Source organism: Panicum virgatum, chromosome 8K, assembly GCF_016808335.1.
Source record: "Panicum virgatum strain AP13 chromosome 8K, P.virgatum_v5, whole genome shotgun sequence".
In the NCBI taxonomy this organism is placed as follows: Eukaryota; Viridiplantae; Streptophyta; class Magnoliopsida; order Poales; family Poaceae; genus Panicum; species Panicum virgatum.
Window position 1 is genome coordinate 30268659 of NC_053143.1, and position 17140 is coordinate 30285798.

The following is a 17140-nucleotide window of genomic DNA, read 5'->3' on the forward strand; positions in this document are numbered from 1 at the left end:
GGGGCTACAGCGGCGAGGCTTGCCGCGGTGAGCGATGGCATCACCTTGGCGGCCAAGACCGCATAGTGCGCCTGGGGAGCTAGGGCCACGGCAGTGGCGAAACATCGGTGTGCGGCGAGGCTCCTGTGCGAGACTAGGCGACAAGGATCCTAGGGCCTTCTACGGAGGTTCATCGGCACCAAGGCTTCACGCCGGCAGCACAAGGGAGTGTGGGAGCGGTGGCGACCTACCGGACGGATTGGGGAAGAAAAGGGGCGGCGCCGTGACGAGTCGAGGCAGGGGAACATCGAGGCCGTGCAGGACGCGTAGCAATGCCGATGTAGTTGTGCAGGGCGCCGGGTCGACGAAGCTCTGGCGGCGGCGGCGGCCCTCCTTCTCGAGCTCGGCTCCTTCTCCTCTTGGCGCTCCTCCTCTCCTTCTTCCCTTTCCTCTGCTTCTCCTCTGTTCCGCGGCGGCCGATTGGGGTTTTATAGGCGGTGGCCAGGGCTTCAGCTTGGGCTCCAAGGCGGCATGGACGCCGAAGATCGCCCAGTGGGTGGCGGTTCGCGGACGGCACTACATGGCGCACATCCGGGGCTTCTCCTCCTCGCGTTTGGTGTTGCGGGCGTGGGTGGCCGACAGCGGAGACAGGCGCGGGCATCAGTGCGTCAAGAGTGGCCGGCGGAGGACGCGGCGTGGGTGCGCGGGTGCTTGAGGCCATGGCGGCATCTCCGCGGAGGAGAAAGGGGAACAGGGAGAGCTGCTGACCGGTGTGGCCATGGTGTCGGCGTCAGCAGGCTGGCATGAGGGCAGCGGCGGCTTGGGTTGTTAGCGGGCTGGCGCAAGGAGGCTGGGCCGAGGCGCACGTGGTGGCGAACGGGCCGGGGAAAAGGGGGTTGGCCGCTTGGGCTTAGGGCAGGCCGAGGGCGGTAACGGGCCGGGCAGGCCGGTTAGGTTAGATGGGCTGGTTAGGGGGTTTAGGTGGGTTGGGTTAGGTGGGGTTTTGGCTGGGGTTTAGCTGGGTTTAGGCCCAAAGCAAGTTAGTGATAGTTAGCTTTTGATTTTAATTTGAATGGCTGAATTCAAATTAAAATCCACACAATTCCAAACAAAAGGAAATATTCAAGGTGGGATTTGAAACAAGGTAGATCCAATAACTCCAAATAAATCACACTAACATTAGAGTCCTTATATTTAATTAACTTTTAAATTTTAGGAATTTGGGAGAGTTCATATTTATTCTTATATTATTCTAGCTATTTTCACAACCACACAAAAAGTTTTTGAAAACTTACATTTTTGGAATATATAACATTCTGTAAAAATTACGAGATGTTACAATAGCCGCTTCAAAATAACTCCAGCCTGTGAGCCATACTTGTAGTCTTTAGGGTGATAACTTGCATAGGTGAATTGCCTGTAAATATAGAATTTGACATGTCAACATAGTATTAGTTCATATCAGATAGTAGAAATTAAAAAGAATTAGTGTTGCTGTCTAGATTTTGCTGTATTCAATAATAGGTGAACTATTTGTAATACAAATTGAGAATTAGTGTTGCTGTCCAGATTTTGCCATATTAGTACTGCTGTCCATATCTAGGGTACTACTAATTACTATTACTACTACTGTCTAGAGATTGAGAAACATATACTCACTTGCTACCCTTAGGCACCAGCTCAATGTTCCCACCACTAGGAGGTAATCTAAATTGTGTCCTATTCTTCTTGCCTCTGCCTCTGGGTTTTCTTGGAGGATCCTTCCTAGCATCTGTACTGATCATAGCTTCATTGGAGTCATCACCAGCACCACCACTTATTTGGGAGTTCACAACATCAACATCAAGCCTCTGGGAATTAGCAGCAGCACCACCACCAATTCCTTGGGAGGTGGTAGGATCGGCCTGTTCGGAGCTCCTAGTCGTGGCTGCATGTGGCCTTTGTGCAAGTCTTTTAGGTTGAAGGCCGTGCATATCCTGCAATATATTTTAGGTTGAAGGCCGTGCATATCCTGCAATATAAAAAATTCAGTAAATCTAGTCAAAAATTTTACATCACATATAAAAGGCATGTAAACAGAAGGCTAAAAATCAGGTACAATGGTTCTGCTGCTGCCCATACATATAAGAGACACATGAAAAATACATAGAAAAGCAAGAACAATTGTTCTTGGCATTCCATACATATAGTAATACAATTTATTTCTAGAAACAGAAAGCTAAAAAATCATTCGGGTCATTAGGGGCATATTCAGGTAAATCATCCTGGGCCTCTTCTTCATCTTCAGACATATCTTGGTCATCCATATATTCCTCAACTCCATCTTCAGTATTCATTTTGGATAGAAATTCCAAATCTTCTTCATTGGTTATCTCATCTGAGACAGCTGAAGTCATATTATCTAGATCAGCCTCTAAATCAATGACAAAAGTGCCTGGCAGCCCATCCTCTTGATAAAATGACACATCTTATGCTCAGTGGTGGATGCAGGAATTCAAGATTGGGTGTACATGCGTATTACCAAAACCAAACAATCATCGCACATAAAAGATAGAGGTTCATGAAAATAAGGTTAAAATTACATGATACAATACAAATGATTCCTTAATCTATTATCCATACAATAAAAAAGTTACAAATTAACTCGACGAGGTGGCTTTTGGAAACGGGAGATGATGTCTTCATCAGCAACACGTAGAAAAAATTCCTTCTCAATAAATGGAACCAAGCAATCATTTAAGTATTGATCCCCCATGCTATTTCTTAGCTTGTTCTTCACAAAATTCAAAGCTGAAAATGCCCTTTCAACACTTGCTGTTGCAACTGGTAGCAACAACACTAATTTCAAAAGCTTGTACACATATGAGTGTATGGCATGTTTATCTGTTTCAACAAGTAAGATTGAAAGCTTAGCAATATTCTTCACCTTCCTAAATCTTTCATCACCACGCACATCAATAATGAATTTACCAAGTTGATAGGATAGACGCCTCAACTCAGTGACTGAGAAATCTTTGGGATAAAATTTAGCAAGTTTCATCAAGTTCTCCTTGTCAAATGCAGCAAATGAATCCTTGGGATTCAATGATGACATATAGATAAGCAAATCAGTGTTTACCTCATCAAAACTATCATTGAGCTCCTTAAGTTGCCTATCAATGATGCCTAAAAACATGTCAACTTTGAAACGATGATAATTTGTGAGTTTGACATACTTCCTCTTTGACCTTCCAGCTGCCTTGTATATGTCATCCATATTGGGAACATCTATCTTGCACTTCACACAAAAAGAAGTAACATCAGCAAGAAAGCTCTCCCATCCATTATCCTCCCGCAATAACTCAAGCTGAGTCTTTGTTAAATATATGAGAGAAATAGCATTGACAATGTCTTGATCCCTCTTTTGCAAAGCACAATTAAGGTCATCTGTGTAGCCAAATATGGTGTCCAACAAATGTGCAAGGAACACAAAATCAAATGACTCAAGTGAACACAAGGCCATTTCAGCTTTCCCTGATTCTTTGTATTCAGGATCATCTCCAATTTCTTGCAGCACCTTTCGGATAGGCTCATACATGAGAATAATATGTTGTATCGTTTTGTAGTGAGACCCCCAACGAGTATCTCCAGGCCTACCTAAACCCATTTCTTGATTCAAACCGCGGCCACTTTAGGAGGGGACCATGCATCAGAATGTTCATCACTTCACAACAGGAGGGAACAGAGGAGCAGGTTTAGGGCAATGTCAGAGTTGATCGGCAGTCGTGGTACACGAGAGGCCGCCCTATGAATCGGCAGTTGGACACCTGATCTTGCTGTTCATCACTCAAAATCAGTGCCGATACGCAATATGTGTTCTTTTTTCCTCTCTTTTTGAAGTGACATTGTTTGCTTTTACGTATCTATCAGTTCTATGATACGTGCTGCCAACCGAGAGAGATGCAGTATATTTTTCTTGTTCAGAGCATTTCTTAATGTGCCATGGCAGACGAATGCTCCATTGTACTAGCTACTATATACAAGGAACATAAACCAATGGATTCTACGTTTTTAGATATGCTGTAACAAAATATTAATAATTCCCAAAAGTATGATGTGGAGATGGACTGAATTAATATCAAAAGTTAATTCTTTCTATGATTATGTGCTTACACGGATATCGGAGGTCCATATTAGACGTAGTTGTGTTCTTACTCCTACTTTCCACTCGAACTACTGCAAACGTGTCTCTTTTTATAACTTAGCGATTCTGTCCCTTCTTTTCCATTCTGAACAGGCTACTCGCCCATAAGGAGGAAAGAGAATGAAATGATTTCTCATGCTGAAAACTATACGCACGCGAGAGAGAAAAAAGAAGAGAAACAGAATTAAGAAACCAGAGAAACTATGCATTAGGATATAGTTTATATATAGGGAAATTTATTTCACAATGCTTGGGAAGGAATTGGGAGGCGTTTCATGTGTCTGTGATTCGTGGGCCCAGTATGAGGGAAGGTGTTAGGAGGCATCAATGAGGAGGCGTCGGGAGGCATTAGATGTATCTACGGTCGGTGGGCCCATATGTGCCGTAATGCCTCCAAAGTTAAGAGGATTAGTGATTCATGGCAATTCATTTTCTGTAGTTATTTTTTTAATCAAGGGTAAAAGGGTGAATTCATAATTATACTATAGTGAGATGAATATTTGTTTTAAAGAAAAAGAAAAAAATGATCATTCTTAGGGTTCTTCCTGACCGGTGATTCCATTTGTCGCCCGTCGCCGCCCGACTTGCCTAGACCCTCCCCTCGCTCATTGCCGCCTGACCTGCCTCGGCCCTCCCCGCCCAAGCTGCCTCGGCCGTGGCGGACCTCCGTTGCCCCTCTCCGCCCCAGCTGTCTCGGTCGTCTCGGCGCGCCGCCCGCTCCCCGTGGCTCGTCCCCAGCTGCCAGCCCGAGCATGACTGCAGGTGTGCGCCGGCCCTATTGTGCCACATCTAGTTCCTCTTCTGAATAGTATGTTGTTTGTTCTGTGATGAATCTGTTCTGTACTTTCCGAGCCTGTCGTTTGTCATCGACGGTGTAAAATTTGTTCTTTGAACTCTAATTCTGCGTCTACATCCTTGGTACTCATCTCAGGTTGCCAGTATGGTTGCGTTATGTGTTCCTTCCATTTAGTACATGTCCTTGATGTGTAGGTTTGTGTTACTAGGACTCCTTGCTAGATATTGCCAAAAGTTTTGGATCAGAGTGAAATAGTGATGTTATGCCTTACTTAGCACTTTAGCAGGATTTTAGATTATCCGGGAGCACGGAGGGAGCCAGGCCAGGGCACGGCGTCGGCGGCGTGCGATCGTTCGTGACAGGACGTCGGGCAGTAGTGCCCTTTTATTTGAGGATGCGCAATGACCATACTGCCCTTGGAACAATAAAATTAACAAAAAAAACTATTTTGCGTAGGCGTTGGGAGGCATTGGCAAGTATTGGGAAGTATTTTTCAAACATTGTAAAAGGGCTCAGTATAGTATCTATATAACATAGGAAGTATATAGAAACTATATGTAGTGCCTTAGCTTGGTATTGTGCCTACGCTTCAATGAACGAAGTGGCCGAATCGCATTGTATCACAAATGACTCGGTGTCCACGTAGCCAATCCATAACCAATTCCAAGTTGGTCAATAAAATGAAAAAGAGGAAGTAGCCAACTATGGAGTAGGGCTACGACCTAGGCCCTGTTTGGATCCGGGTGCTAAAAATTAGCACCTTCCCTTTTAGTCCCTTTTAGCTCTACCGGATCCAAATAGGTGGGATTATTTGGAGCTCAAGCGAATTAGGGCATGTACAACAGTGCAGATAACCGTTGTCTTTTTGTCACAAACAGACAACTCAATAGACAGCTTGTACAATGAGCTGTCTGTTTGGCTGTCTGCAGGATGATTAATTCAGGTTTTGACACATAGACTCATGGTGATCTAGTACATAATTGATCTTTGTAGCCACTTTATTGCATACACGAGAGAATGGACAATGCATTACATTAATTCGTATGACTCTTAAAATAAACGTGTATATTATATATATATTTATATGAAATGGTCTTAGAACTTTTATGTATAACTTGTTTCAATCAATTTCTCACGAGATATTTTTTAGCATTACTTTTCACGATATATAACTTACATGTATCGGAGGATTTTTAGCATAACTTTCATGATAATATTATCAAAAAAACTTATCACATAATCTTTATGCATAAGTTCACTATCTAACTTTCCATGAAATTATTTAGTATAATTTCAATAAAATATTTATCAAACAAAAACTTCTTAGGAAAACTAATACATGTGCATGAGAGTCTCCCGCACGGACAAGCTAGACAGCTCGCCTCTGTCGCATAGACGTACACGAGTACGACTCTCACGCAGAGCATAGGCAAAGCCTGCATCGCTGTCTCGTCACGCTCCAGAAAGCTTGCTACGCGCGCTCTTGAAATTGGATTTCCGGAACCATTTGCGCCAAATGATTTCTCTCCCCCGCGCGCGTGGGATCCATGGCTCATCGTTTCCCCGCAGCAACCAGGGCCGTCCCGGTACAAACCGGGGCCCTGTACCAAAGTATAAAGCGGGCCCTAATAGAATAATAATAAATACAATATGATATATTAAATTGCCATGGAAAACATCGAAAGTTATACCTATTTAATCTTAGTTGCAAAATTTTTTACTTGAATAACACCATTCTTTTCATGATTCTCGAAATGAAAATTTCAATGATAAACTCATAATCAATCTTTTACAATATGTCAGTCTTAAGTGCTATCATTTCTATTTTCTTGTGTCATTGTAGAACACAAATAAGACTTCACTACCTTCAGTTTAGAAAAGCTTGATTGCGCTGATCCATAGCTCTATGAGATTGAGTTAAATTCTCTATTCTTTGCTTTTCTTTTCTTCGTTTTCAAGAATCCGAGTCATATTCTCTAGATTGATTTGCAAAAGACATGGCTTGGATCTTGAAATAATAAACGTTTAGATCAATTGATGCATAAAAGATCAATTGATCCATTCACCATCCATCAATTGAAACAAAAGAATTAAAGAAATTAGAAATACATTAAGCCTTGACTTGTAGCAAGTACGGCTTGAAGTTTAACTTGAACGCGTGCACGTACGGACTAACAGCCGATCAGGAATGGATCAGCAAGCTACAAGACGCAGGCGTGCGAGAATTTGAAGCAGCAGACGGCGGCCGAAATATTGGGGCCAAATATTAATAAGCTTAATGGATTGTAGATCTGTAACTTGGGGCCCCTAAAAATTGGGGGCCCTGTTCAGCCGAACCGGCCGCACGCCCATAGGGACGGGCCTGGCAGCAACTCCTGCAACGGGCGCCTTTACCGTCGCCAAGCCTGGGAATACGGGCCTTGAGCCGCAGTCGAACCAGACAATGCGGGTCGAAGGGGGGTTCTTGCAAAAATTACCTGCATGTCTACTTCAGTCGACGGCCCGTTGTAATGCTCTTAGCACCTAAAAAAATTAGCCCCTCCAAAGAGTGTTTATTGGGGCTATTTCTGCGTAGGCCATACACACGCTGACATTATTGGCAACCCCGATGGCACATGATTGCTCAAAACTAAATCACTGTTTGTTGCAAAATTCTCCAGAGATCCTGGCCAAATAAAAACCCCCGTGGCTGTTTGCTCAATTGCCGACCGCAGCCACGGGATCCGCGGACTCAGGGTAAAGTGCAGGGTGTCCCGCCCCGCTGGACGCAGCAACTGAACCGGCGGCCATTGATGAAGACGCTGAGCATGGGCAGCATCTATCCTGGACGGCGGGATGTCCATGGCCTCGCCGGCGCCGGCGACAGAGACGAGACAGCGCCGGCCGATTGATTACGCGTCATGGGCAAGCATAGCCACTGCTCGTAGCTCCAGAGAAAGGTCGCCGGCGGAGCTAGGGATCGAGTGCCATCTGGGTGGAGTGCCCAGCGCGGGGCTTGAAATAAAGGGGCAAGTGATTTCGACCGATCGATCGAGTACGTGGCAGCGCTAGTGAGCCGGCGGGCCAGACATGATCAAGTGGTTCCAGCGAACGTTGCTGCTGTTCAAATCAAGCCACTGCCTTCATGTTCCGAATTTGGCCCACTCCAACTACATGCAAGGAAGAGTACTATTTTATACCTCCTGTGTAGGTACAGCCGTACAGCTGTAGCAGCATATAAATAATTAGGTATACACGCACATACCCCTTTCCTGTACACGTTTCTCAGGTATATTTTAAATTCTACATACTACACATGCACTTTTTTCTAGGATCACAACTACAAAAATGATTTGTAAGAACGCTCCCTCTTTCTGGGACCACCGAATTTGTGACCCACTACACAAATACAAGTTGGTTACTGCAGCTTTTCGAGCCACCTTGAAAATACATTTTTAGCGGCGGGCGACGGCATCACCCACCATTTACAGGAGCGGGTGATGACATCACCCACCATTTCCAAAGGCGAATGCATTTCCAAGGGAATACTACATGTGCACTTTTTTCTAAGAGCCATACGTCAAAAACATTAAAAGTAGACACTCATATTAGTGACGCGAAAATTTCACACGTCACTAATTTAAAATTAGTGACGGCTATATATCGTAAACATCACCAATGCCACAATAGTAACATTTATCTTATCCTGATACACGCATATTGTTGACGGGCACTGATTACACGCATCACTAATTAGTTAGTGGTGACGGACAACTTTAACGCACGTCACTAATTATGACATATAATGGTGACTTATAAATTAGTTACACGTCACCAATATATCACACCATATATCATCTTGTCTGAGAAAGGAAAATTGACGGCAACCTGGGCCTGGGCCACAACGTCCTTTCACCCGGCCCAAAACAGACCCCTCCACCTGCTCCCTCCGCCTCTCTCTCTCTCTCCCTCAACCACGCCGCACCCTCCCAACCCTAATCCCTTCGGTCCCCGTGACAGATTCCGTCGCCGCGCCGCCAACGTCGTCGCCGGAGGTGGTGGCCGCCGACTCCGCCGCGCAGGAGGGGGCCACGGCGAGGGTGGCGAGGAGGACGTCGGGTGCTCGACGATGTCACGAAGCGGGATCTAGGCGGACTCGGGGAGGCCGCGGATGAGGTCGACCGTCTCATAGCTGTACGCCTCGATGGCCTGCGTCGCGCCTGCGACGACGAGCTCCCCGAGGAGGCCGTGCGATGGAGCGCCCTCTCCTCCTTGTCCCCTGCGCCGCCCCCTCCTCTTCGTCCCCTGCGCCGCCCCCCTCCTCCTCGCCCACCCCCAGGTGGTCGATTCCTCCTCCCCCCTCGTCCCTGCGCCGGCTGCGGGGGTGAACTGGGAGCTTGGGATGCGGTTTCGTCCCTTCACGGCGGCCTCACCTGCCGTTCTCAACATCTTCGACGGCGGATCTGCGAGCCCACGCCGGCGTCTGGTACGTAACTCTCTCACTCTCTCCCTCCACTCCTCTCTTCCCATCTCAGATCCAGATCCACACATGCATAGACACACGACAGATGGGGCAAGCGGCAGCAAGGGCTAGCAGCTAGCGCGGCACAGCGGAGGCTAGCTCGCCGTGGAGCAGCGTGGCTCATCTCCATAGCAGCCTGGGCACAAGGAGCTGAGTCTACTAGCGGATTGTTAGTCTGTTTGTTTTCTCAGGTCGGGTTGTTTAGGCCTGGTGTTTGAATTGCAGATGAAATTAATTCTGTTCCAACTTGGAAAATTTTGGTTCCCATTCACATGCCTGATACTTGTTTGTTTTCTGATGAACAATTCTGATGTGGGCCGGGACAGCATCATGAGCGCTGAAGAACATGGTGGCATCCACGTTGACCTGAAGAACATGTGAGTGGATCTCACCAGTCACCACGAAGGTAACCATTGAGTTTCTTCTCCTCTAGTAGGTCGAATGACAAATTCAGTAAATCTGTACTGTTCTCATATATCTGAACTCCTACCAGATGTATTTCAAATTGCAATAACCGAGTGATAGCCCTGATGAATTTTGTGATAGACTGATAGTGAGGTAGGGTACTACTATAATGCTAGTGCTTGCCCTGCCTAGCTGGTGATTTTTTTCTCCATCAAATTAAATTGTGACATGTTTTAACGGAACAATTGTGACACATTTGTTGTAGTATGGACGCCACTGCTTCTGCTTCAAAATTTCAGGACAGTCATTTCACCTTTGCCAGTACCATGGTATTTTTCTTATCACATTTGTGATTGCTTCTGCTAGCTCAGTCCAAAGGTGCATCTGCATTTGTCTGTGCATGTACACAGTTGATTATTGCTTTGCAATTCAGTTAATGAAATTGATTGTGATCTAATTTAAAAAGCACTAAGATAATTTACTAGATAAGAAGATAACTGCATCTGATTCATTGTTGACTTGTCTATATATCTTCGCTGTGAGAGTTAACTTTTGGTGGATGATTAGTCTGATCTCAATTAAGGATGAGCCATTGGGTTCATCATGCAGACCTGTTAGTTGTGATCTGATTGCACCAACCTGATCTGTTGCTTTGTAGTAAAATACAATGCCATCGTTAACATAATGGAATCATTTATATAATGTTCTCAGGTTATCTTTTTTCTGTGGACTCCTACATGAATCTTCAGGTACTAATTTGACAGTTTGGCTGTCTAACCATTATATCTACCATCTGTTGATTGGATATGAAGTGACATGCAAAATTAATTACTACCTCTCTCTACTGCCTGCAGCTTGCTAACACAGGAGTACATTGATGGGCAATTCTCCAGGAACATGGGAGAGATTTTGATCAGGTATACTTGATGTGGTCAGTTCCTACTACTATTTAATTATTTGATGTCGCCAGTGCCAATTACATGCCAAAGTTATGGTAAATTTTACTGCCTGAGGGGTTGTGAGCTATACAAGAAAAAATCATGGTACCTGTAATAATATGTGGCCTCTGATATGGTTTTAGGGACCTTCCATGCATAAAGAGCTGAAGAAAAGAGAAGACCGTTGCAGCCTGTGCAAGGCGTTCTGGGCCAAGTACCGGTGATGACAGCTCCAGTGATATGTAAGATTTTGATCCTACCCCTAATTCTATATGGATTTTTAGTTCCCTTGTCAGGTTCTCACTGATTCGATTGAGACTTCAGTAATGGGCTGGACTTCGCCATTGCTAGGTCCATTAAGGCAGCTAATAGATATCAGGATTGAGTCTCGACTCCCGACTCCCCCAGTTGGCGTCTTCTTCCTCCAGACGTCTCTCGTTCCTCGTCTACAGTAGATCGGGGCAAACCAGGGGCAATTCGTTTCCCGGCGTCGATTTCGTCTGCTTCTCTTCGCCTCCAGTGGCCGTTCCGGCGCTGGAGGTGAAGGGAAGCTACGGAATCGATGGCCGGTGTACATACCTACTCCTATTAGTCTAGGTTTCTATAGGTTAGGGTTTGCCTACTCCGAATCGAGGTCGCCTGTTCGGAGTTTATGTCCGTTCCCCTCTTCCGCGGCGACGGCGTCGGCTTCAGCTTCGTCTCCGGCGACGGGGACGTCCGGCAAGGATCCGTTTTCTGTGGCCAAGATGGGGTATGTTTTCTTACCAATCTGTGGAATTGGGTTGGTTGTTTGTCCCACCGTCTCTGGTGGTTTACTTCCCCTTCGGGGTTCTTGTTGTCCGGCCACCCGGGGTCGTTGTCTGAGGCGTCAGACTCCCTGGTTTCAGCGATGTGATGGCTGTCGGCCATCTCTCCTGGCCTGTTCGTTCATCGTCTTCAAGGTGCATTGGTTCTCTGATGTGCTGCTCATGGTGCCTTTCAAACTTCATTTCCTTCGTCGGTGTGGTGGTCGGCTTCATGGATGGCTCCAATCGTCGGCGACAAGGAAGACCGGGGATTCTTTCAAGGATCTGAATGTAACTTCCGTTTCTTTCAAGTTTGTCTTTGTAAGATGGGTTGTAAACTACCAGTTTTATTAAGAATGAAAATCCCGGTTCCTCTCAAAAAAAAAAGATATCAGGATCCATTGAGGCATTGAGATGGTGGGTTCTCTTCTTTTGATTTATTCAGTTACCTCTTAATGTTGTTTTCTTCAGGCAGGCAGTATGTCTAGGCTGAATCTCCTGCTTTTCTTGTCACAATTGAAAACTGTTTGCGGATGCGAGAGGTCAGGGCATTCCACGATATTCAGTTTTGACATATTGCAATATCTGCTATTTTTACCGGAATAAGAATAGTATAAGATCCATGACTTTGCTGGAGGCTGTGATAAAAATGAAAATGGCATCCCTCCTACCTCGACATCCATGCCTCCTCTAATGTGGTAGGGTTCTTGTACGCATAGTAATTGTCGTGGTGCTGCAAACCACAGCCGGGTGGCGGAAGGCACCCGCCTAAGCTCAGAGGGTGTGTACTCGGGTGTTAGCTAGTCCTAGTTCGATCTCGCTCAAGAACACGATGAACACAGCGGGATTAGAGTGGTTCGGGCCGCCGGAGCGTAATATTCTACGTCCACTGTGTGTTGTATTACCTTGCCTCGAGAGAGTCCGCGAGAGCTTGTGTGTCTGGAGAGCCTGTTTTGTACAGCGAGCGCCTCCCTTTTATATCTCAAGGGGGCGCATACATGGCCGTTGGGACCCCGACAGGTGGGCCCAATGATGTAGTACAAGATAATGTATTGTTCATAATTATGGCGTCGCAGGCGAAGGAGATCTCTCTTCTGGATCCCATTGTCTGCTCCTGGAGTTCCCCGTTCAGCGTGTCCAGGCGCTGTCTTGTCGGAACGGCGCCAGGTATAGCCAGCGGTGTTGCCCGCCACGTAGCTGGACGGGCCGCGTAGCTTGCGGCGTAGGCGGCATGATGGAAAAGTGTCGTGCCGTCGTATCCAATTAATGCGGCAGGCGGGCTCTGAGCTGGTGCAGCACAGACGGCTACACTGTGTACCTTGGTAATACCCGATGCACAGTGAGGCCTGGCAAAGGCTGTCCCGCGTGCTGCGACGTCAGAGCACGCCTCAACCATCCGCATTAATTGCGGTGGGTGGGCGAGTCTTCCAGCGGAAGGCTCGTGCACGAGCCCGCGCCCGTGCCTCCGGGACACGTGGCGGCTCCGGACCCCCACGCAGTAAGGGAGGTCCGGATGGGCGTAGGAGGTCCCGGACCCCTATGGGGGGTCCGAGGCCTCGGCTGTCAGCTCGGAGCTTTCCTTTCTTAGGGATACGTGGCGTCTCCGGACCCATCCCAGGCGGGGAACGGGTCCGGGGCCATTGGCCTGGTGAGGAAAGAGCCTGATCCGTGGGGCCTGGCTACCCCGTCCTCCACGCGCAGTTACGGATAACTACGCGGGTCCTGCCTTGCCGCAGTAAGAGTGGGTATCCCTGTTATAGGGTACCGACAGTAATCATCATTTGCATAGGATTCATGCAACCAACTTCTGTGTAATTGTTATGCTTAGCTTGTTGATATGCAGAGATGATGCATAGAAGTAATGTGCCTATCTTGTTGATTATTAATTATCAGTCCTGGTTAAGTACAATGGATTGCTCATCTCTCTAGCTTGCAGTACACTGGATAAAATCGTTTACTGTTCTATGCCAGTAAGTGGTTATTCTTTTAGATGCAACCAACTGTTGCTGGTCGCTTCCTGTTCAGTCCTAGATGATTTTGGTTCCAAGTGACAGGGATGGGATATGTTAGACCAGCACCTGGGTGCAGCTTACAATAATACTAAATGGATGTCATTTGAAAGCACTAGCTGCAACTGAAGCAGACTAAGGGTACACCAATGCTTTTGTTTGTAACTTATTTCATTTTGCTAATCTGAATATACCTATACCTTGGGCTGAAATTTATTGTAAGCAAATGAGCCTAAGTTTCCTATGTAAGTTTGGTAAAAAAAAATATTGCCTATGTAGTTAAGTTGGTTCCTGTTTTGTTCTGTCTATTCAGTGCTACAGTATTGATCGTGTGTGTGTTCTCCCACCTTGATACTATTTCTCTTATATTTCAAGGCCACTGGATTCGTCAGACACTCTGCTCCATCTACTGCTTCCAGTGCACGCAGAGTGTGCAAGGCATATATGCTTCACCAAAGATCGGCAGGTATGTTCTTCCTCTGACCATTCAGCTTTAGGGACTGATGTGCTGCTCCTCATCTATGAAGCTCATTGCTCGGACAACTCTGCCAATGCAACAAAAATTTGCTATGCTATAATGTGCTTGCCATGCATATAAGATTCCATGCTATTTGGTCGTCCTACTTTTATAAGCTGTACTTGCCTTTTCTACTTGTGTCATCGATAATAGTCTGTCATGATAAATTCTAACATAGAAATGAGAAGGATGCTATCTTTATAACCAGGCTGTGAATTCTTTCTGATATAATACTAATTTGCACTTTAAGAAATATGCACCAATTTAAGGAATTACTGTAAAAATTCGTATCATAACTAGTTGGGTCACTAATCCAGTCATCTAATATGTTTACAATCATTAAAGATTTCCACAAATTGTATTATTTCAGGTGGGAAGACTGAAACTAGAGAAGGCTATTCTTAGACAAGCAAAAAGTATTGCTAGAGACTTAGTGGATTTGGTTGTGATGTATATATATTGAGTAGGAGTGATTTATGTATGTGGGATGAAATGAGTAGCCAGAAGCTACATTGTGTGTATATATATTCATATTTGTGTAAACAGATGAAGTAGCCAGAAAGCATTGATATTTGTAATCAATACGATGCATTTTTTATTGTAATTTTATTTTTTTATTTTATAAATTCACATTGGTGATGGGTGATGCTGTAGCACGTCACCAATAAGAAAATAATGAGTGACGAGCTATATATTGGTCCGTCACTGATAACTATTTTTAGTGACGTATCCCTATAGCCGTCACCTTTATGAGTCATTGGCGACGTGTAAACTTAACAGCCGTCACCTTTGCAAGTCATTGGTGATGGGTAAACTCAATAGCTGTTACTTTTTGAGTCATTGGTGACGGGTAAACTCAATAGTTGTCATCTTTGTGAGTCATTAGTGACGGTTTTTTCGGCGTCACTGATGTGTTCACATTAGTGACGAAAATTTAGTGATGCGCGTTTTAGCCGTCACTAATGTGGATTTACAACCATCACTAATATGGTATTATGACGTAGCGCTTCTCTTTTGTCTGGGACGACCGAAATTGTGATCCGCTGCACAAATACAAGTTGGTTACTGTAGTTTTTCGAGCCGCCCTGGAAATACATTTTTAGGGGTGGGTGACAGCATCACCCACCATTTACGGGGGCGAGTGATAGCGTCACCCACTATTTCCAGAGGTGAATGCATTTACAAAGGCGGGTTGTGGCAGCACCTGTTCCTACAAATCAATTTCAGAGTTAATACAAATCTCTTCTTGGTATATTTTTATTGATTACTAATTCAAGTTTGCAGTAAAGAGTAGATCTAGAAAGTGTAGAACCTATAGTTTGTTGGCTGAAGGATACTTATTCTTCATAGACCTAGATGTTTATTTGTTGACCGATAGATACCTGTTCAGATAACTAGAGCTTTAATTTCTTTTAAAAGAATTGATGACTTTTATTTGTGAATATGACTAGATGAGTTCCTGTTTAAAGAATTTAGATATGCAATAGTTATAGGTGCTAGTTTGTTAAGTTCTGTACATTTTTCAGGTGAACAAACATGTTATTTGCTTTAACCACAGTTTCCTGCAACTGAACTGAGTTAAACATGTTAGCCAGCAAATGATTGTAGTTAAGAACTAATCTTGCCAAGTAAATTCAAGGAAACAAAATTGCATACCCCATGTACTGACATTTCTATTTGTCATAATGCACCGGTATACCTCTTTTTATACAAGATTAACTACATTATTGCTAGATCGAAGTCTGATTCTGTAGTGGATCTCATTGCTTCCTGTCTTCATCATCACTGACGAGTTTTCTGCTAGCTCTAATGTTGCATTGCAAGCCACGCCAGCATGCTTGGGTTCATGTATGCCGCTACCGCAGAGATGGCACTGCTCAAACAGTTTTCTTATGTGTTAATCTGCGTTCAGTTAACTGGATCCTCTTTGCTCTCATATGTGCTATCGTCATTATAACTGTATGCAATATTTTCTTTAGAATGAAAAATACAGTTAGGTGTCTCTGCTTCCATTCATCCAGTTTACCATGCAATTGTGTTCAATGCTTTCATTCATCCAGTTTACCATGTAATTTTGTTCAATGCTTCTATTTACCCATTTTTGCATAGATCTGCATTGTAATCTGCAAAAATAAAACATGCATTTGAAATATGTTGGATTGGCGAAATCAGTAGAGACTAGAGAGTTGTTTGGGATTCTGAACCTGAAGCTTTAGAAGAAAAGGTGTTCATTTTTTCATTCTACATCTAGCACTAACAGCAGCAGCATCATATACCTTATTTTGTGCATTTTTTTTACTCTTTACCCTTAAAACTGGGTGCCTTATTCTCCTGCATCTTTTGCCTATAAAAATATGAGATTTGATCTAAACTATGTCATCATCCTGCATTTCTAGATGCCGGCTAATAGTTAACTTGGCTACCATGGAGAGTTACTATCTAAGCTGAATCTTCTCATTTAAAAAAAAACAAATAAGTTGTCTTCATTTTGCACATTAGCAAAGAAGATGGTGTTCCGTTCATGTGTCATTGTAGAAGCTAGCATTTTTTTTAATGGTTGCACTCGCGCCATTTTTCTATCTATCCTGTGCTTGGATAAGAATTTGAGTCTTTGACCCTTTTTAGTCTTAAGGATGAATATCAATAATTTTGCTTGGATGGTTCTGCCGGTCTGGTCGTCTGGATGAAGCCTCCACCTGCAGCTGCATCTGCAGGAACAATCTTAATTGAAGTTCTACATGACCTCAGATGCACCTACAAAAATCTATATACAAATGTACCGATTGTAGAACTAGCTATTGGAAACTTTGTACCTGTAAGTAATGTAATCAAGGTGTTGCCGTGAAATCTGAAATTTCAAGTACAATGTTGGATACTTGACCATAAAAGTTAATCATCATCGTTCGAGAAAAAAAGGTTAATCATCATGTGTTGAAGAAACATTACGATATAACCTTATTTGTTAGTGCTCGTGAATTTGGTGGGAGAAGATCGATCTTGATTGTTCTTGTTCCACATGCAGCAGAC

At 44.5% G+C, this 17140-nt stretch overlaps 1 long non-coding RNA gene across 9 annotated transcripts; it reads left to right on the forward strand.

Annotated features, from left to right (window-relative positions):
* Positions 1–8889: 8889 nt before the first annotated feature.
* Positions 8890–14717, forward strand: LOC120644390. Of its 9 annotated transcripts, none has more exons than XR_005663697.1 (11): positions 8890–9423; positions 9495–9650; positions 9786–9865; positions 10130–10193; positions 10576–10613; positions 10719–10781; positions 10946–11044; positions 11154–12285; positions 13416–13737; positions 13972–14062; positions 14484–14717. It is a non-coding gene; the product is annotated as an uncharacterized LOC120644390 (long non-coding RNA). The 9 variants fall into 9 exon arrangements; XR_005663694.1 differs by adding an exon at positions 9953–10017 and having other exon boundaries at positions 8891–9423; positions 10946–12285; XR_005663691.1 differs by having other exon boundaries at positions 8892–9423; positions 10946–12285; positions 13416–13557; positions 13636–13737.
* The last annotated feature ends 2423 nt before the right edge of the window (positions 14718–17140 follow it).